Source organism: Cavia porcellus, unplaced genomic scaffold, assembly GCF_034190915.1.
Source record: "Cavia porcellus strain 051 isolate PalLab524CR breed Dunkin Hartley unplaced genomic scaffold, mCavPor4.1 scaffold_26, whole genome shotgun sequence".
Lineage (NCBI taxonomy): Eukaryota > Metazoa > Chordata > Mammalia > Rodentia > Caviidae > Cavia > Cavia porcellus.
In genome coordinates this window covers 53,647,530-53,668,414 of record NW_026947509.1, presented here as the reverse complement: position 1 = coordinate 53,668,414, position 20,885 = coordinate 53,647,530, and the positions used below count along the sequence as shown (strand labels likewise).

At 44.9% G+C, this 20,885-nt stretch overlaps 1 long non-coding RNA gene across 1 annotated transcript; it reads right to left on the bottom strand.

Moving 5' to 3' along the window:
* Positions 1-3,116: 3,116 nt before the first annotated feature.
* Positions 3,117-19,685, bottom strand: LOC134473340 (uncharacterized). The gene is made up of 3 exons (XR_010043577.1): positions 19,561-19,685; positions 10,278-13,054; positions 3,117-3,888 (listed from the first exon to the last, which is right to left on the bottom strand). It is a non-coding gene; the product is annotated as an uncharacterized LOC134473340 (long non-coding RNA).
* Between the last annotated feature and the right edge of the window lie 1,200 nt (positions 19,686-20,885).

Below are 20,885 nucleotides of genomic sequence, written 5' to 3'. Positions count from 1 at the left end.
CCGTGCCCATGCCCGTGTCCGTGTGTGTTTGTGTTTGAATGCACCTATTCAAAATAAAAGGGAATACACTGGATCAGTTGTAAGTTGAAATCCCCAGGAATGAACATGAATCCTTCACCCAGCCCTGATTTCTCTCTCAGGTCTCAGTCCTTTGAGCTCTTGTTGGTTCCATCACAGACCTGTCCTCCAACAGCAAATGGCCTCTGCGGTGGCATTTCCCAGCCCCAGCCCCAGTCCTGCTCCAATGGGAGCACCAGAATTGATTCTCAGGCTCTGATAGGTCTGGACTTGGTCACATGATGACCTCTGAATCTGGTACTGTCATCAAGAGGATGGATTCATCCACTGGCCTCTTAGACGTGAAGTGAGATGCAGGATCAAAGCACACTGAAGGGAGATGGGATTATTAAACCAGAGCCAGAGTAAATGGATGCTGCTGATTGAAAATAGCAAGTGTTTGTAACAGTAATATTTTAAGCACTATAGACAACCTACAGGCACTGTTTTATTTAGTAACTACCTCTTAAGGTAGGTACTACCATTGAGACCCCATTAAAAAAAATCACTGCCTGTATTCCAGGTACTCTGGGAGGTGAAGGGAGGAGGATCAAGTTTAGCCTTGGTCTGCGCAACTTAGTGACAATACTGTCTCAAAAATTAAAAAAAAAAATTTAAAGGCCAGGGATTAGCTCACACACGTGGTGAAGGAGGGATGCGGGTGAGGTCTTCTCGAGTCAAAGCCACTCGCCTGCCATCTTGTCTGCAAATCATTACATATTACAAACCACTCAAGTTTGAAAACTGAATCAAGTCACAGCCTCTCAGGAACTGGAGTGCCCACCACATGGGTGGACTCCGGTAGGCCTGCACCGGCTGCGTGTGACCTGGCTTTTCTTTTTAATTTGAGCTGACACTTTCAAGTGGAATGCTTTCTTGAACGTATCATTCCCAGTTTCTGTTGAAGAACCAGAAGACCTGGACTCTGTCCCACACCAATAATGAACAAAACAGTGTGGCTGACCCTCCACGTAAATGTCAGGCAAGCCTCAGGTTGTCATGTCCTCACCCCTAACCAGTGTCATTCTCTCAAACAGTTAAAATGTTGGGGGAAGTGCTGTATTCACAGGCATCACAGTGTACAAAAGAGAACACAGTGAGAAGCCTACTTTCAACTCCTGTCCCACAGCCACACAGCTCCCCTGTCTTGTAGCCTTCCAGGGATACACTGCACATAAACACCACACACACACACACACACACACACACACACACACACACACACGCATGCGCAGGGATAGGCACTACTGCAATACTGGGTGCTGGGATGTATCTCAGAGGTAAAGCAGTTGCCTACCATTTAAAAGAGACTGGATTTGATCCCCAGCACCAAAACAAAACAACAACAAAAAAAAGGTAACACATCAAATACCTGCTCTTAACCTTGTCATTTATATATCATGTTGAGGTTATATCATGTGTGTCTGTACAAAAAGAACTTCCTCCGTTTCCTTTCTGCTTTTTTATAGCTGGAATTAATCCCAATGTATGGATATATCAGTTATTTAACCAGCATCCTATCAGTTGGGGAATGTTTTTAAATCACTTGTTGTTGGGGCTGGGGATTTAGCTCAGCGGCATAAGCACCTGCCTTGCAAGCAGGCGGTCCTGAGTTTGATCCCTGGTACTGATAAAAAGAAAATAACTTGCTATTATCAGTATATTGACAGCTATAGTTTTGTTACACATAAACATCCTTATATTATATATTATTATAATTACATATATGTACTGTTTTAAACAGAAATAAGAATAAATGTTGGAAATAGAACTACATGGTCAAATAGTTTATACTACCTGGAAGCTCTTAATCGCAAAAGACAAAACGTGTGCTCTCAGGAAGACTAAAGGCAGCTCTTGCTGTACCTGGTTCCCCACACTGACTTACTCATACTGATGCTTAGCACTTGTCTCTCACCAGATAAGAAGTTCCATGAAGGCAAGAACCTTTCTGTCGCTTCTTCTTATACCCTTGGCTTCTAGCCCCACAGTTACATGATAGTAAGTGCCAACAAATAGCTGCTGAAGGAGAGAGAGGGAGGAAGAGGGGAGTTTTTGAAAGTAGATTAAGCTCTGGGTATTGCGACCCTAGAGAGGTTCTGCCGTAGTTCTGCTCTGATTCTGACTCTGATCTCAACATAAAATATCAGGCTCTCAAATGGTCTCCAAAGTATACCAGAGGAAAAAACAAGAGTATCTCCTCCCAAAGGCCAGGCTATAGGAGAATGCTTGTGCTGGTTCGTGAGATGACCAGTGTGTTAAACTCACTCCCCTCCTGGGCTGGGAGAGGGCCGCAGGAGGGAGCCAGCCTGTTTCCACTCCAGCAAGGGAAAAGCTGAGCTGGAAATAGAAAGATGGTCCATCAGGAGAGAAGACAACCAACCCATGGCCTTGTTTTCATTTTAACTAGGCCCGTATTTGCTCTCCAACTTGGCAGAATGGTGTTGACACACGCCTGTCTTTTCATCCAGATAGTCCGCAGATGGCTTCAGGAATTGGTGAATTGTGTGTGTGTTGGCACACATCTCCCCACAGAACCTTGAAGAGGTCTTATCCCTAAACAAACTCAATAAAACAAAATGAACAAGCCCAGGGCACTAGTTGAAATTGTCATTAAACTCAATTCTGGGACCTGATGCATTTTTTTTTTTTTTTTGAAAACAAGATCCTCAACAAAATAAATCGACTCTATTCCTGTACGAAGGCAGAGGGTTGGAGGTGTAGAAAGATGGCACCAAGAGTTTGAGGACCTCTTATCTCCCAAGCCAGGGAAACCAGACAAGCTTAGGAGAAGGAAGAGGGAGGACAGAGGGCGAGGAAATGCAGGGACAGAGAACGGAAAAGGGTAGGACAGAGTGGGGAGAGGTGGACGGCCTAGGAGACAGCCAGGGAGCCAGGAGGCAAGATGAGTGTTCTGTGCTCTGGCGCGGGAGTCGGAAAGAAGAGGCGAGGAAAAGACAGAAAGGAAAAGCCAGGCCGAGCTGTGGGCTGCCAGGGCGCTTTGTCCGCTCTGGAGAGGAGCATGGCTGACTCCCCGTTTCCAGCATGGAAACGGGCAGTCGTGCTGGGAGCCCACAGCAGTCACGAGAGGCGCCTCCTGGGAGGCTGTGGAAACAGGGCCGCGGGCAGCAGGCTGGAGACGCGTCTCAGCAACGGTTTGCCCTGGTATGTGAAAAATGTGTCCTGTTTAGATAGTTGGCAAACATCTGAGAGGCAAAATGGAATTTATTAACAGAAAATATTTGTCAAGGATTGTTCTGTCCTCCTCCTCCTCCTCTCTGTCCTTTCTTTTCTTTTTCTTTCTTTCTTTCTTTTTCATCTTCTTCCCAGGGTGGAGGACCTCATTAACAAGCTTCTTTCATCTTACATTTGTGGTTTGGATCCTCAGACCTGGTTTGAAAGAAGAAGGAGGAGGTGGTTTTAGAGGAAATGTCCCCCGCCCATGGTGACTTTCTTCTCCAAGCACCGGTGTGAGCTTTCTGTCCCAAATGGACAGGGGCTGGTCTTCCAAAAGAATTCACTTTATCCGCCCTGGCATCGGTTTTGAATCTGCTCTTCACACCCACAGACCTGGTTCTGAATCCATAATCCTCTACTTGTTACTGATGCGGCTTCTGTCTTTTTGAGCTTCTGTTTCCTTAGGAGTAAAGCCGGTTGAAAATAATACCGAGCATCTGCCATTGTTGTGAGAATGAAGTGAGATAGTACGTGGTCAGTGCTGGCTCAGGTGAAACCTCAGTGGATGTCAAGGTTGCTCCTTCTGCTCGCAGGTTTAGAATGTGGCTGCTGGGCATCACTTAAGATGGAGAAAGACTCCAGCTTTCATGGTACCTATAGTTAACCAGAGGCAGCAAAACAGATGGCATTTATTAAGGGTTTACTAAGGATCTAGTGTTCTCAACAAGGTACCAGTATGAGCTATTTTATCCTTTACAACTCCCCTACTGCTGTCTATTATGATGCCCAAAGTTGGAGAATGATAGAACCTGCACTGGACCCCAGACTCACGGGCTCTACTCTCTTAAACATAAAAGATAGCGTGTTACTGCATCAATAATGGAGGCGGAAAGAAGAGAGAGAGGAAGGGAGGGAAGAGGAGGATGGGGAGGAGCGGGGAGGATAAGTTTGAGTGGCCAGCTTTTCCAAGCCCCTGTTATAACAGAGGAAAGGAACCAGAGAGGTCCTGCAGCTGGCAGAAGTGGAGCCAGTTTCTGGAATCCCAGATCAATGGCTCCACACCATGAAAGGAGAAATGGTTGAATCCACTGGAGAGAGACTGTGTTGGTCGGCTTTGAAAACTGCAGGCTGTAACTTCAATTCCCAAATGGAACTTAATCCAAATGTAATAGACGCAAAAAGCCAATATTTTCCAGGCACCTTTGATTGAGTGTCGGCTGTGGGGGAAACATGAGGAAGTACATATGCCGTAGGGAAAGCGGAAGGCAGCAGACCACTCGTCTGCGGAGCTGGGAACCGGCTTTGGGTCATGTTAAGCTTGTTCTTGACAAGCTGGAATGTGGCAGCTGCTGGAACATGACTCCAGAAACCAACGCTGGACTCTGTGCGGAGATGGAGAGAAAGAGGGGCCTGTGCCATGCCTTTTACAGGGTCAGAAAAACACGCTTACAATGACTGTGAGCAACCATGGGCGGGTCCCGGTTTTTTTCCCACCTACGCAAAGCCTCAGCCATCCCTGCATGCATTGGTGCCATCACATCTGTTCTTAAAAAATATTAAACACTTGTGAGCCCCTGGGGAAATAATTACTATCCTGAGCCCCACTGGAGCCTCAGACTCTCTCACTTGCTCTCTCCTGGCCCCCTCTGGCCTTCCCCTGGTCCAGCAACTAAACAGTTAGTACTTGTACCCCACAAAGTGCTGCTACCTCACCTTCAGAGCTGGCTGTCCAGCTCGATCAAGGACTAGGCTCATCTTTGCTGTTTCTAACTAGCTAGAATGTCACCCCCAGATGAAGCTACCCACATGGAATGAGACGTCTAAACAGAGCCACATGGGGTCCATCTGGGGTGACTCCGAGGAGGACAAATCATGCAGAGGAAATCTGAAGGGGTAAGAGATGCAGTTTAGTGGCTGGGAGAGTGAGGGTTTGGACAGAAGCTCTGATTAAGGAGCAATCCTCCTCTGGCATGCTAGGGCTTAAACACAGGGCTCAGAGCGGCATGCAGGTCCTCTTGCCCTTGGCTGCCCTCTGTGGCCCTTCCCTGCCATAGACTCAGAGACCTGGCCCAGCAACCAACAGCCACATTATTAATAGCCCTCGATCTGTAGGCCCTCCATAGTTTTTCAGCCAGTGGCGCCCTCCCTCTCCTCGCTGCACACGCTCAGGGATTATGCTCCTAGATGAAGTATGCTGGAAGAATGCAGGTCAGACCAGCCCCAGAGGACTTCCCAGCAACCCATGAAAGCCTCTTCCCAGCAGGGTCCCAAGAGTCATCCCGGCAAGGCCAACTTCAGACCCTGAAGGAGGAGGCTTCTCTCAGATTCACACATCATGTAAGAAAAAAACAGCTTTGATAATTTCTGGGAAATGGGATTCTGTATCTTGTTGGGAAAGGGTCCTTTGGCTTCATCTTAGTTACTCCTATTTAAACAGGAAAAGGGCCAGCGAAGGCAGAGAGGGACACGGCCTGCTCCTGTCCTGCAGTACTATGGGAAGGTAGGAGCCAGACTGGGGTTGCTTCCACTGCCTGCGGAGCATAGCAGCCCTGGGCGCCGTCTAGGTTCCACCTTTATTAGATCCCAGACACATTATTTAAACCTGAGAGAGTGGTGTCCACACTTACAGCGCAGGAAGCAGCTAACTCATGATTCTCGTGAGGGTTAAATGAGGGCCTATGAGGAAGGCACCTGTCCATGTGACCATGGTCAGTGCCCTCTTGTCTTTCATCTTACTAGTTTGGGAAGATAAAAAGAGAAAATGTCCCTCAAATCATTCAAGTATTCATAAACTAAATTGAGGAGTTCTTTCTGCCATCTAAAAACTGTCTCTAATATCTTCACTTGATTCTTCTTCCCCTGGACTCTCCCATTCCCCGCTCTTTCCAGAGAATAAAAGGGGGAAAGATGCCCAGATATAAGGAGATAGTTCCTGAAGGCAAACAGATGGGTTGAAAGGCTACTTCTGCCATTTGGTGTCAAAATGTGTATCAAAAATCTCCCAAAAGTTCATAGGGTTAAATCTGGAACATTCACTTCTATGAACCAAAGTGAAAATTTAAAGAGAGTTTAAAGGTTTAAAGATGTAGAGATTGGTGTACAAAGATACGGCACACATATGTATTTGTGTGTGCTAATATTATATAGCTGTGCCAATCACAATCTAAATGTCAAATTCTGCTAAACAAATTAAATAAATTATGCTGGACACTATAAAGAAAACTATATGTGCTAGGGTATTCTAAAAGCATAGAAAGTTATGTTTGGGGAAATATTTATAGAGCAAAAAAGAGATTCCTAAAGTATAAAACACAGTGAAAAGTCAAGATCTGAAACTTCATTTAAGGCTAGATCTCAAATACATAGCACATGTTTGAGTACAGACAAGTTTAGGGAAAAAGAATTCACCAGAATGTGAATTCTGGTCAACCCTGAGTGTTGGCACTGGAAGTGAGTTTTATAACCATCAATACAAAAGCGATCCATACCCACTGTAGAAAATTTGGAAAATGCAGGATGAGAAAGAAAGAAAAAAAGGAAGGAAGGAAGGAAGGAAGGAGTAAAGGGAGAGAGGAGTAGAAGAAGAGATGGAGGAAGGGAGGTAGGAAGAAAAGAAAGAGTTGCTGTTCCGGATTAGATCTAGAATGTCTCCCCTCTCCAAAGACTCATGTATTCATAAGTTGCGCTTCTAGAAGGTGGATCCATCCACCCAGTAGTTCAGAGCGGAATGTGCTCTTAGCAGGCGGGGATAGTCCACAGAGGCAGCTCACCGACCACCCGCTTCACTCTCCCAGTGTCCTGGCTGCCAGAGGCTTTTCCCCCACAGTGCCTTTCTGCCATCCTGTTTCTGTCCTGGAGTCACCTGACCATGGATTGAAACTGTGAGCTAAAATAAATATTTTCTCCTTTGAATTGTGTCAGGTATTGTGTCCAGTGATAGGAAAGTGACTCAGACGGTTGGTCTCCAACTGACTCCACCCAAAAACAAATCAGCAGCACCACAATCAGCTCCCTACTACCTGCTAACTATCTTCAGTGTCTGCAGTAGTGTCCTCTGTGCACACCCACGCATGCACACACACACACACCCTAAGATTCCACCAGGGCATGTGGTGAAGTCCCTCCCATGGTGGGGGGGGGGGCTTGTGAGTGAGTGTAAGTGGGCTTCTAGGGTTAAAATTCCTGTTCATCATTTTCTTCATTCAGAGAGAAGGGCTGAGAGACTTTGTCAGAGAAAGATAACTTTTCAGGATGATTGGAGTGGGTGCTGTCTTAAGAAAATTAGAAGGAACCGTCTGGAAGGACTTGCTTTCCAGAGCCAGAGGCATCGGTTTTGTACCAAACATAATGAATGCTCCCAAGATTTAGGGACTAAAGGGCACTAGGCCTCTGCTGCACTCAGGAGCCACAATGTGAACCAAACCCAGTGAGGCGGCTCAGTTCTGCTCTCTGTGCTGGGGCAGCTTGACTGGGGTATCGAGGATGGCTGCCCCTGTGACTGGCACGCACATGCCTATGTCAGCCAGGAGCTCAGCCAGGGATGTGGGCTTGGAGCATCAGCTCCTTTCCACGTGAGCCCTTCCTCCCCACGGGCTGCTTGGCTTCCCCTCAGCACAGTGGCTGGGTTCCAAGAGCAAACATCTCAGAGACAGGAAGTGGACGCTGCCAGTTTCTGAAGGCCCCAGGCCCAGAAATTGGCATCGCACCTCCTCCACTGTATTCATTTGTCAGGGAGACCCACGGCCAGATTCCAGGGGAAGGGAGACAGATCCTACCCCCTTGCTCGGAGGAGGTTTCCATAAATTGGGGGCCACGTTTTAAAACTGCTGGGGAGGCTGCTCCAAGCCACTCTGCTTGCGTCATGGGATAAGAAATTTGTGAGAACAGAGTGGGTATCACACTTATCCATCAAGAAACACCTTGCTTTGGATGGAAACAGAAAGCCTGGTTTCTCTCCTTTCTCCATACCCCACAGCATGATTGCCTCCAGCCTCTAGGCTCTTTCTATACCTCTTCTCTTCTGACTGTCGATTCTAAACAAATTCTCCTTCCAGGCTGGGTGAGCAAACCGAGCCCTAATGAATCCTCAGCGCCATCTCTGGCTGGAGTCAGCTCTAAAACTCAAAAGATGTCAGGGACCACTCAGGTTTTCTTCTTGTTCAATTCTTAAGGCACATGTTGGCTCAGGAAAATCTCCCAGATCACATAATACTTGACAGTTAAATGGGGTTTGATTCCAGGAATCTATGATTCTATAGCTGATGCTATTTCCATGAAGATGTTGCTATCTTCTATGTGACAGGCCTCTTCCCTAAGGAAACTGAAGTGCTTTTCCAAAGCAGCATGGGGGGCACTGTCTGACCACCACAAATGCCTGCCCTTTAACATCAGCCACAGAGAAAGGCAGAACACAGAGACTCCCTCCTACCCCATACTCATCCCTCACTTTCTTCTCTTCACCCTGGAAGGACTGTGGCTGTTATAACCATGAGACACTTGTAAGCCCAGAACAGATTTCTAGATAGGACTATAACCTCACCCTTCAGCTTTCTCAGCTTTTGAAGTCCCTCTTCCTGGCCAACTGGGAAGACACATGAAGAGACACTCAGGGGCTGAGCTTAACAACAGACATTGGGGCGCCATTTTTAGATCTACAGAAAGCTATGAGTCAAGTTTATGGTTGTGCTCCATAAAACCAGAATAAGGGCCCTTGGAAATCAAGGCCAAGATTCCTAGAAGAATCTGAGATGGGAATAGTCAGCCACATCCTCTCTTTTCCATCTGTGTTTCAGGACCAAGAGCCTCACAGGGCTTGACCAAGAGGAGCCCAGGCCTTGTCCTGTAAGTCAACAAGCTCCAGCATGGTGGGCAGAGAACACACGCAAAGTTGCTTTAATTCAGCATCACGCAGCCTTGTACACCCTCTGCTGGGGCAAGAAAAAGACAGAAGGAGGTTGATACACAAGGCGAAAGTCATCTTCCCTTGTAATTCCAAAGATTAAAGACATGTTTCCCAGCCACTTAATAGAATATTCTACTGATCTTCCTTTCAGCCCTCCAACATTCCTTTTTTTTTTTTTTTTTTTTTTTTTTTTGTCTTTTTCATTTTTATCAGTACCAGGGATCAAACTCACGACCGCCTGCTTGCAAGGCAGGTGCTTATGCCGCTGAGCTGAATCCTCAGCCCCTCAACATTCCTTTTTGTTAAATTTTCTTTCCTGTATATAGCTTCCTGACCTGTACCTGAGCTTTCTGTTTTCTTTGTCTCTCTCTCTCTGTTTGTCTCCCCTCCTCCTCCTCCCTCTCTTCTACAATTAAGTACAATGGAATGGAATATTTTTCTTTTAGGGCTTTTAAGTTTCCATGTCTGGCAACCTATCTGAGATATATATATAATGACATATGACATAGGTATCTCATATATATCATAAATTTGACATATATATAAATATACATATGAATATATATTTATACTATCTAAATGCTCTTATGGAATTTGCTTTGTGACCTTGTTTCTTTGATTATAATCTAATCCTATGTAAGAATAAGCACATTTTCTACTGTGGTTTTAGTTTGGCTTTCCATTACTGTCACAAGTAAATACGCTGAGATAAATCAATTTATAAAAAGAAAAGGTATGGCCAGGTGAGGTGGCACATGCCCATAATCCCAGCACTCAGAAAGCTGAGGCAGAAGGATCATGAGTCTGAGGCCAGCCTGGGCTACAAAGTGACTTCAAGTGCAGCCTGAACTGCATGGGGAGACCCTGTCTCAAAGAAACAAAAAAAGAAAAAAAGAATGTATATGTTGGCTCACGGTTTAGGAGGCTCCAGCCTATGGACAGTTGGCCCATTGCTTCGGGGCCTATGGGAGGCAGCACATGATGGCAGGCATGATGGAAGCTGCTTGCCTCCCAGCGGCCAGGAAGTAAAGAACAAGAGAGGAGGAGCCAGAGTCCCAATCCCACAACCCCACACCCTGGCTAACCTAACTTCCTTTCACTAGGCCCCACCTCCAAAAGGTTCCACTATCCCCAGTAGCACCTCAGGCTGCAGAACATCCTTTAATGCACGTGCATCTGGAGGACATTTATCAAACCGTGTCAGACACCAGGCTTGCAATAGATGCATTAGTGGCTGTCAGCTTCATCACTGCTTGCCCAACTCGGAGGCAGCATCAGACATTCTGGGCCAATTCCTGCCAAGAAAAATCTTTAAAAGAATCACTCCCAGAAAGACAAAGAGAGCATTTTTAAATAGCTGTTAATCATAAAACTTGCCTTTAGTGTTTTTGAAAAAAAAAAAAAAAACAATCGCTGGAGTAGATCAGCCTGATATGTAAGTTTTTTCAAGGGAGATCAGAATAAGCACACCTCACCTTGGAATCCAGACATGAAGTTGTGGAAGTGCATTATCTAGCAACTCTAGTTTTGAATCCTAACTCAGTCACTTGGCACCAGTGATGTGAAGTTACTTCTTTCAGTTTCAGCTCAGAGGATGAAATAGAGACAAGAGACACTCTACTCTTAGGGCTGAAATGATTCAATGGCATGACTTACAGACTTCAAAAAATGTGAATCTCTCCGTTCCCGCTTTCTGGTGCGCAGTGCAGTGGAGAGACAATGCCAACAGACGCTCAGATCCTTTCCATCAAGATCCCAGCTTAGAGGAAAGACAATACTTAGCAATATCTGATACACTACCCAAGTGGTACTAAATGGAACTAATCAATGCAAACACAGTAAGAGTATAAGGAGAATGACTTAGAGCTTGAAGGATGCCCAGAGGAAATGAGCCTCCATGGATGGAAGTTAGAAAAGAACTAAATCTGGCATTTCAGACCCAACTCTCAGGGACGATTCAGCCTAACATGATGAGAGCAACCTAAGAAGAAATCTGGGAAGGGAACAGCACAAAATGGTGCAACAGGAAAGAGGCAGGGTCACGGCGTATGGATAACTGAAAGCCAGGGAGAGGATGGTGACCTTGATTCTACTGCGATGGGATTAGTTGCAGGCACTGATATTGTGCAATGAGAGTTTTGATGGAAGAGAATGCTAAGGGCCTCCCCGCTCCTCAGACAGGAAGCAGGCCAGAGGAGCCAGTGAGAGAAGATGGAATCATCGATAAGAAGATGGAACGGTGAGCTTGACCGGTGGCTAAAGTGTAAGGGATTTAAGAGGGAAAGGAATCCTGGATGCCTCCCTGTTTGAGTCAGGATAGCAAGAGAGGTACACCAACAACAATGGGGCTGGGAAGTTAGAAAGGAGGTTCTCTGAAGAAGAAAGCTGTGTGGGCAGTTTTGGACAGGTGTATGTGAAATGTCTGAACAACAGCCCTCTGCATGAACATGCTCCCGAGTGCACACCCCGGAGGAGTCGGACTCTGTTCCCCTTCTATTCTATCCCCACTACCCACATGACTCTTGCCTTGTGTTTCCCAAAACTTAACTGAGTTAATAACTGGGCCTGAGGCAGAGAATTATGCAAACTGCCCAGAGGAAACTAGAGGTGTACTCAACATCTTCTTTCCTAAGACTTCATTGAGTCTTTGAAGGCATCAGTTAGCAGTTCCCCCAATATTCAGTTCAGATTCTTTCACTGTTCTGCAGAAAAATAAGTTTCTGGAAAGGATTTGACTTCATACCAGGTCAAGTGTCAAGTCTCAGACAAAATTAATACTATAGTGAATTCTTCAGGTCTGTTGGGCTCACTGTGCTTAGTTTGTCTGCTCTCACTGTATTACAATGCTTAATTTTTGGATACAAGAACCTGAACTTTCATTTTGCATGGATCCTTGCAAAGTCAATTAGAATGGCAATGAAACTAAAGCAAAAACAAAAACAAAAAAAAAACAGAATCGTTGGGCTCAAGGATCACTTGGAGATGTTCTTTATATGCTCCAGATACTATCTTTCTTGGATCACGCATACCCTAATAGCTCTTCCCAGCTTGCAACTTGTTCCCCTTTCCTTATGGCATCCTTTCTGTAAGAGGTGCCAGGGATGGTCTTCTTGCCCACGTGTTCTGCTTCCATGGAAGCCCACCCCTTCACTGTTGCTGCAGTTTAGCAGGGCTTCGGTAGGCTATGCTGTGTGGGTTCTCGGCACCAACATAGCAAGCAGGTTTGGAGGCAGTCTTAGGAAGAAAGTTCCAGATGGAAGCAGCAGAGTGTGGAGATGCTTGACTGCAGGCCAGCCCCAGGACGGGGGCGGAGGCACAGGAACTTGGAATGCCCTAAAAGGGTCCAGGCCAGTGAAGACGCTGCTTAAAAAGTATATTGACACGCAAATCCAAAGGAACGTCTGGTATTTGGTCCCAGTGTTAATAAGATCTTGGGAATTGCAAGCTCCCCAGGACTAAATTCAACCTCACCCTAAAAATGTCATGTCCACCATTCAGCCTCTTGCCAAGATCTCCCAAAAACTGCTCTTGAACAGAGATAGAAATCTGAGACAACTCTTGCGGGCCATTCATTCAGACTCCTTCATACTTGTACTGGATTTTGGGCAGTGCTGAGGATGGAAAAAAAGTCTACTTGGGATAATTTAAAGGAAACAGATCAACACAGAGGAAAAGGTTTACATTAATGAACTAGAAGAAAGTCAGATAGCAGAAAAAATTTCTTGGGAGTCTGAGAGTATGAGATGAAGACAGAGTCCCAGCAGCAGTCTAGATGTTCTTTTGTGAGACAGATAACACACTGGGCCTCAGATGGGAACACCATCTCCCGACTCCTCTTGCTTGACATTGCAGGAAGTTAACTTCATTTGAGATTCCCAAGGACTCGACATATTGAAAAAGTTGGTAAAAACCTGTGAACTGAGAGGTTATGCAATCAAAAAGATGGGAAAATAAGGACTCTTCACCCCTAGAAAATCTGCCACAGGCCCTCTGTGGACAAAAGGGCCAGAACTATCTGCAATTGGCCACCAGGCTGTACCTTTCCTTTTGGCTGCCAATACTCCTCTTTCACCCAAGAAACCATGACTTAACTGCTCCCAGGACTCAGTGATCCCAAGTACTCCAAGACCACCTCTCATCAGCTTCCACTGGAGCTCAACAGCAGCAGGTAGTTGCCTTCGGGGGGGAAGGTGCCGGCCACATGTCCAGATGGAGTAAAAAGAGACACTGGCTTATAGCCAGGAATCCTAAAGCACCACCTCAACAGGTGGGTTTAAAATGCACCTCCAGGGGCCCTGCAGTTCCACTGAGGTATGTCAGTGGGGTGGGAGGAGATCAGGCCTAGTTCTGGGTTTCCTATCCCTGCCTCGACCACACTGGCTCTGATGTTTTTGGTCTTAAATATTGGGTGCCATGTATGCTTTTGTTTACACAAGGGTTTCTGTGGCACTAAAAATGTTTATAAAACATTTGTCTGTCCTAATAAATTTTATATTGAAACCAAAGCCCACAGAGGAAAAATTAATCATACTTAAGACTTCTTTGGAATCAGTATCAAATCCAACAGAAGAATTTTGCTGGGAAAAATGTCCAAACTAATGACCCCAAACCAATGTACCACGCACATAAATCCTAGCTACCTCTGCATTTTCACCTTTTCCCCTAACCTCAGTTCCTAAGTATTTCTGGGACAGATAGAGAGGCTGTTATTTAGGAACGCATTCCCTATGTATCCTCCCTCTAGAGTACAGCAAACCCTAACCCTTAGCTTTACTTGGTGCATCTCTCGTACTTAACACCCTACTTTGCTGGTAGATCTAGTCTATGACCACCGTGAGGACAAGAATCAGGTCTAATTTCATCAGTCTGTGTGGTTTATGTTGAACATGGGACCAGTAATTCACAGAGCTCAACAGATATTTACATGAATGAATGCATTCTTGCATGCATGAATGAATGAAGACACTTCTGCACAGATACAATTCCCTGGTTTCTCTTTGCTAAGTAAGCAAATATCCTATAAAGTTATTTTCTTCCAGGTCACAGAGGGCTAATGATGTAAATTCTCTCTCAGAGGAAAGCTGGGCAGATGTACTTGGGAACATTTAAAAAACTAGGTTGGCATTGGAGAGGAAACAGCCAATATATTTAGCCACCATGGCATGCCAAGGCCTTATTGAGACAGAAATAGACACTGTAGGAGGAATCTCAATTAAATATTTTTCTAAGCAGTCAGTTCTGGGCTTTGCCTGAACATGGATACAAAGCTGGAGTGAAGCATGGGACAGAAAATCGAGAGGATTTTGAGTGAACCTTCTGGATCATCCTGGGATTCAGCTATTGCCACGTCAAGCTGCCCAAGGTGCAGAGGTGCTGTCCTGCCTTCCATGGTCCAAGGAGCAGGACACTGTCCTTGTGTGCTCTCTCTAGGATCCCCCCCCACAAACATTCTCTCAAATGGCACCATATATCTGAAATATTCTTCTTATGAGTTTCACCCAACCATTTCTATTAGCTGACACTCACTAAGACTTGTGTCTCATCCAGAAAGTGGCCCTGGAACTATCTGAAAGAAAACAATAACACATGGGCACGGAACTCTGCCATGCATCCTGCTTACCTTTCCTTCAGTCCAGAGGCAGAAGGACAACCATTCCACAGACATAGGAGGAGATCTCATGTTAAGCAGGGTGAAAATGGAAGAGAGTACCTTGTGGTGATACCGACAATTTAGTCCATCTGCCAACATCTGCACATGTGAGTAATAACAAATCTCTCCTCTTTATATATTTGGGCTTACGATGGTTTGAAAACAGCTTTTCTTACTTAAACTTATATCATCAACATTTTCCCATGTCATTGAATATTCTTTTACAAGATGAGCTTTAACATCTATAGACCATGGCCTCATATGGAAATCATATTTTCTTTAGCCAATCTCCAGCTGTTAGGCATTTAGATTGTTTCCTGTTATTATAAGATTAATATAAACATCCTTGGGGTGAGGATTCTGTTCATTTTTAACCACTTCAGGAGGCATGATTGCCTGATGGTTATGAACAAGGTCCTGGCAGCTACTCCTCTGATCTCAATCTTGTCCTAGTCAGCTTCCTGTCACTGCAGCAAAATATCTGAGAAAATCAAATTTAAAGGAGAAAAGATTTATTTTGGCTCCTCGTTTCAGAAGTTGCCGTCCGTAGTCACTTGACCCATTGCTGTAGACCTCAGATGAGGTTAAATCTCATGAAGTGGTGGGGCAAACAGCTCACTGCGTAGTGGCCAGGAAACACACAGAAAGAATGCAGGAAAGGGCACAGTATATTCTCCAAGGCTCTACTCCTAGGTAACTGCTTCCTCCAACTAGCCCTCACTTCCTAAAGTTTCCATTTCTCACTCAATTATGAACTGACCAGTGGGTTAATCCATTGATGAACTCAAAGCCCTCATGATCCAGTTATTTCTCAAAAGCCCCACCTCTGAACTTTGCTACATAGGAGCCCAAGCCTTCAACACATGAGCCTTCAGGGATACTCCAGATCAAAATAAAAACAAACCTGGGTGTTATGACTTGTTCTTTCCTAAACATTGCTCAAATGATGTAGTAGTCAGTCTGTATTTCATTTTCTTTACTTGTGTAAAGTATTAACAGTGTTTGCCGTACAAACAAGGTTGTCTTAGGAATAAAATAATTAACTGATGTAAAGAACAGAAAATAATGCCACCCTTAATAGTGTGCTGCTGGTTAAGAAATTATTCAATAAACTTTAATCATTACATCTTTTGCTGCTTAATGAATTCCTGTATTGGCAATTTTGCAGATTTTAAGAACTTTGAAACGTATTACCCAGTTGCCATTCTGAAACATTATGCCATTCCATATTCCCAAAATAAACTGAAAAAGACAATGGATCACCTACAGTCTTTTAAACCTCCTCTTTTAATACCTAAAAGCTTGCTTCTGTTAGCCTGGGCTTCTGTGAAGTGGTAAGATTTATCACTATTGACCCTGTTGCTTTACTCTCTCAGATCTCTGGTTTCCCTCCCTGTTATGTGCATTCTTCTTTTTAAATCTCTGATCTTCCTGCCTTTGTTTCACTGCATTCCATCTCCTGAGACAAGATGATGTTGGATGTTTCTGGAGGCCCAACTCCCACCAACCTCCTCTCCTTCCTCTGCATCCTGTGGCTCTCAGGGCTCACCCACTCCAATATCCTGTGAGCACCTCTTGCTTTCATTATCATCAACGCCCTACTTGTACATTTCCGTTTACTTATTAATTCTATGTGGATGTCTCATCATTCCAAATCCCTATATCTGACACCACATCTACCATATTCTGTTCCCCACTCCTCCACGTCATCAGGCAAGCTCTCAGTTTCCCTCTTTCTGACATCAAAGCTTGAAACTTCAAAGGCACCTTGGACTCCTCATCCTCTAACATCAAAGCAGTCATCAGCTCCAATTCATTATTCTTCCCCGTTATCTCATGGATTGTCTCTCCCTTTTCATTTGAATACTATCACTGTACTCAAACTCTTACTAGGAGGAAGTTTCTCTTGCTAAGCAGTTCTATCCTTGAACACTCCTTCCCTGCCAACCTTTAAAATGAAGCTTTCTAAGTGCCCAGCACTCTCCTTCCCAAATATTCTGTGGACCTAATTGCCTGAATAGGCCTATACATCTCCAAGTGGCTTTCAAGAACTTCAGAGACTGCCCTTATTCTTTATTTCTAGCTGTATCTTCTGAATTTGACCTTTAGTACTTTTCATATCTTGGAATGTCCATTGCTTTAAATCATACAAATCCTTTTAAGTTAATTCCCCCTGATGGCTTTTCTGACCACAACAATAACCCACTGCATTTAGAACAGTTGAACTCTAGATAACATTATGAAAAACAATCAAATTGGCTTCAGGTGTGAAGGCATTTGTTAGCCCTCATCATGGGAAATCAATAAGCAGAAAAGTCCAAGGGGAGGACTGTAGCAGACACTATTGCTAACCAGCATCTCTTTCTCCTTCTTTCCTAACACAAGTTCAGCTTTGTTCTAATTTTCACCTCTCCATTTGTTCAAGTCTGTACAGCCACGGGCTTCAAGAAAACTAACCTCATTCCTAGCCCTACTGAGTAGTTAAGCACACAGGTGCTAGAGCCAGAGTGCAAAACTTACTTTGGTCACTTCCTAACCCTGGGAACATTATTTAAACTGCTCCTTAATTCTCATGAATAAAATGAGGCCATTCATAGTACTTTGTCTAGAAAATTATTAAAAGTGTTAAATGAAATAATACATATAAAGCCCTTGAAACAGTGCCTGGCGCCTAATTAAAGCTGTTTTTACCCAGACTAAATTAAGACAATTATGGCGTTCTGTTGTCTGATTGGGATAGTGCTGGTCAAAAAGTCATGAGAACAATCTATTGAGGAGCTTCTGGAAACATCATCTACATCCTTGAGAAGGATATTCAAGATATCTGCCCTTTGCTAGGCAGTGGTGCAAGCATGTAATCCCAGCACTTGGGCATCTAAAGTAGGAGGATTGCTGTGAGTTCAAGGCCAGCCTAGACTACAAAGTGAGCTCAAGGTCAGCCTGTACTGCATAGTGAAACCTTATCTCAAAAAAACAAAAAAAAAAAAATTAATAAAACACAAGCTTTCTGTCCCTTGTATTTGCCAGACTATGCTGTGTCTAAAGTCTAAACATGATGCCTAGGCCATGCATCTTGGCAGGGGTGCAACTCATTGTTGGTTGAATGACATCGTTAAGAACCTGGCCTCTCGGGGCTGGGGATTTAGCTCACCGGCATAAGCACCTGCCTTGCAAGCAGGCGGTCGTGACTTCGATCCCTGGTTCCGATAAAAATGAAAAAGACAAAAAAAAAAAAAAAAAAAAAAGAACCTGGCCTCTCTGTTCACCCTTTTTCTGTGTGATGGTTTCTTCCAAGTAGCTCATGGCATTCCCAGTACAACAATCAGATGGATTAGTATACCTTTTCCTGTGGCTCTCTTTAGAAGCAAGGGATGTTCTCTCATAGGCTGTTCAGCAGGCCCTTCTTCTTCCTTATTAACTAGAATTATGTCTCCAGTCTTTCTTGAGCCAATTAGTGCTGAAGGAAAGAGTTTTCTTTTCTTAGCCCAATTAGGGTAACCCTAGACTGGGAATTGGATCACCATTTCTGGAGACAACAGTCCAACTTCCAGGGCCATTTCCACTGGCTTTTTTGTCCACTGGCAGTGGTATCAAGATAAAGGGTTTTTGCATAGATCTCAAGAGAACTGGGTTCTAGCTGGTACTTCTACTAGCTGGCTGGGTGTCTGAGCAAGCCACCTGACCTCTCAGGGTCAGTGTCTGCATCTTTGAAGTGGGAATGATAATGAAGGCACATTGTAAGAACCCACAAGAAGATGTGGGAAACACTTTGTCAGTTTATAGTTGCTACATAATTGTAAAGCTGTGCATAGTACAAGTTGCTGTCCTTCTTAAGAGGATCCCACTCTCTAAAGCTAGGAACCAGTCAGAAAAGTGTTAGGGATCCCCGTTTCCTTCCACTAGACTGTTCTTCTGGGCTGCCCTCTCTCAGAGTCTACTTTTGAACTGACAGTCCTATCATGGGTCATCGGTCCCTCTTTACCCCCATAGCCACAGCAATTTTTTGGACTAAAGAACATTTAGGGGAAGAAAAATGCCATGCTTTCCCTAGATGCTCATGCCCCAAATCTTACTGTCAAGAGGACTGGTAAGCTGCATTTTCTTTTAGGTCATCTTAGTCTTAGGTCATCTTTCTTCTGACATAGACTTCTAAAGTCTATAATACCTAGGCCATAAAGATTATGGAAAACAGTTGTAGAATCAGTCTCTAGGTTAAAATCTAGGCCTCATTCCTCAGTGCCTGGTTGAAGAAAGACATATCACTTAGCCTTGAAGCCTCCAGTTTCCCATCTTTAAAACGGAGACAAGGATGTCTATTTCATAGGATTGCTCTGAAATAAAATAAAACAAGAAAATTGCTTAATGCTAGACCTGACATATAGCAAGAACTCTTCGAGCAGAAGCCAGGCCCTCTGTTCTAATTATTATAACTGCTGGAAAAAGCTTGAAGAGCCCAATTCTAGCTCCTCGACAACCCTTGAGAAAGTAGGAGCCGTGGAAAGAAAATAAAGAGGCCTGGATTCCAGTTACCACCATAAATTGTGTGTCCTTAGTCACATTCTGAATTTCTATTTCCTTATCAGTAAAATGGCAGGGGCTACACAGGGTGACTCCCAAAGCCCTTCCATGTGCTGAATATTCACAAACTGATTTTTGGTGCATCCTAGTTCTTCCGTGACAAGATATCCATCCATGGTCTCCTCCCATCTCCCTAACATTCAGAAGTAGCTCCCCGGGCTGTCCAGGTCCAGCCACTTACTCCATTATTTCTCACCATTTTTGGGCATAGACACTGCATCTCTGAATAGATCACGCTGTCACCATCACTTCTACTTCCATCTGGGGCTCTTTCTGGTCTTCTCCGGAAAGACATCCTTCCTCTCCCCTACTCCATCTCCCCAGACCTCTGTGTCCTCCCACTTTCTTGTCTCTTACCCAAATTCCTGGCTCCCTAAGCCAGGTAGAAAAAACAATTTAGTTCAACCCAAGCTGGCACTTTTGCAGAACCTCCCCTGCCTCTGGCACATTCCTTGTGCTTGGACAAGACCCAGAGAACTGGAGAATTCCTCTCCCTCCTTAGCGTGGGTCCCCGTGTTGGCATGCCAACAGCTCCAAATATTTAAAGCAATCATGAAAATGAGCTCAGAGTCCCATGCCAGAGCCTTGAAAGGAATTAGGCTAAAAACAGGACAAAGGAAGAGGTGAGGCCAAACGGAAAATGCCATGAAAGCACTGCCCAGTATGGCATGGGTCCAGATCTCTTCTCACTGGCTTCATTCATTTGCAGCCAGGCACTGTGCTGGGCACTGGGGAGACAACGTTGACTAAATTACCATCCTAGCTCTTGAGGAGTTCCTATTCCAACTGAGGAAGCTACAAAAATCATTGAAGTATAGCACAGTCAGTGCGGATCAAATACCACCAAAGGCATCCAGGAGGGAAGCATCAGTTCCCTACCCCCAACACTGGGGCCACAGCTCCTGGAGCCTTGGCACAGGCCTGACTCAGGGAGGTACTCCCCTAGGGACTAGGTAGAAGACATGATTCCAGGTAGAGAAGAGTCGGCAGGTGCAAAAGCATAGAAGCACCAGGCAGGGTGGAGGGGAGAGAGAACATGCTCGCGCGTGACTGCTTTGCAAACTATACTAACCCAGCCTCTACCCCGGGCATGTTTAGGCACATATAATACACAGGACAGAGAGTGAGATCAGATTCAGTCTTACAATTTAAGATTTTAAAAAAAGAGTGACAGCAATGGACACTTGGATGCTTGTAGACAGGAAATTTAGAGCAGAAAGCCTTTATCACAGGTGCTTTAAATGCAGGCCAGGCAGCTGTGGGATGGTGCGGATGGGGGGTTATGCAGCTGTGTGCCCAGACAAGAGCACCTAACCAGAGAGACTGTCTGCTGGAGGAGAGATGGGATTTCCCATGCCATTCCAGAGGTGGAAGAGAGTCAGGCTTGGCAGCTAGGAGGGCTGGCAATGTCCCAAGCACCTGGCACAGCACAGGGAAAGATGCCAAGGTCAAAAGCAGATGCCTGAGTGAGAGAGTTATGACTAAGGGAGCTCCAGGGCCTCCTGGTAACCAAGAAGAGGT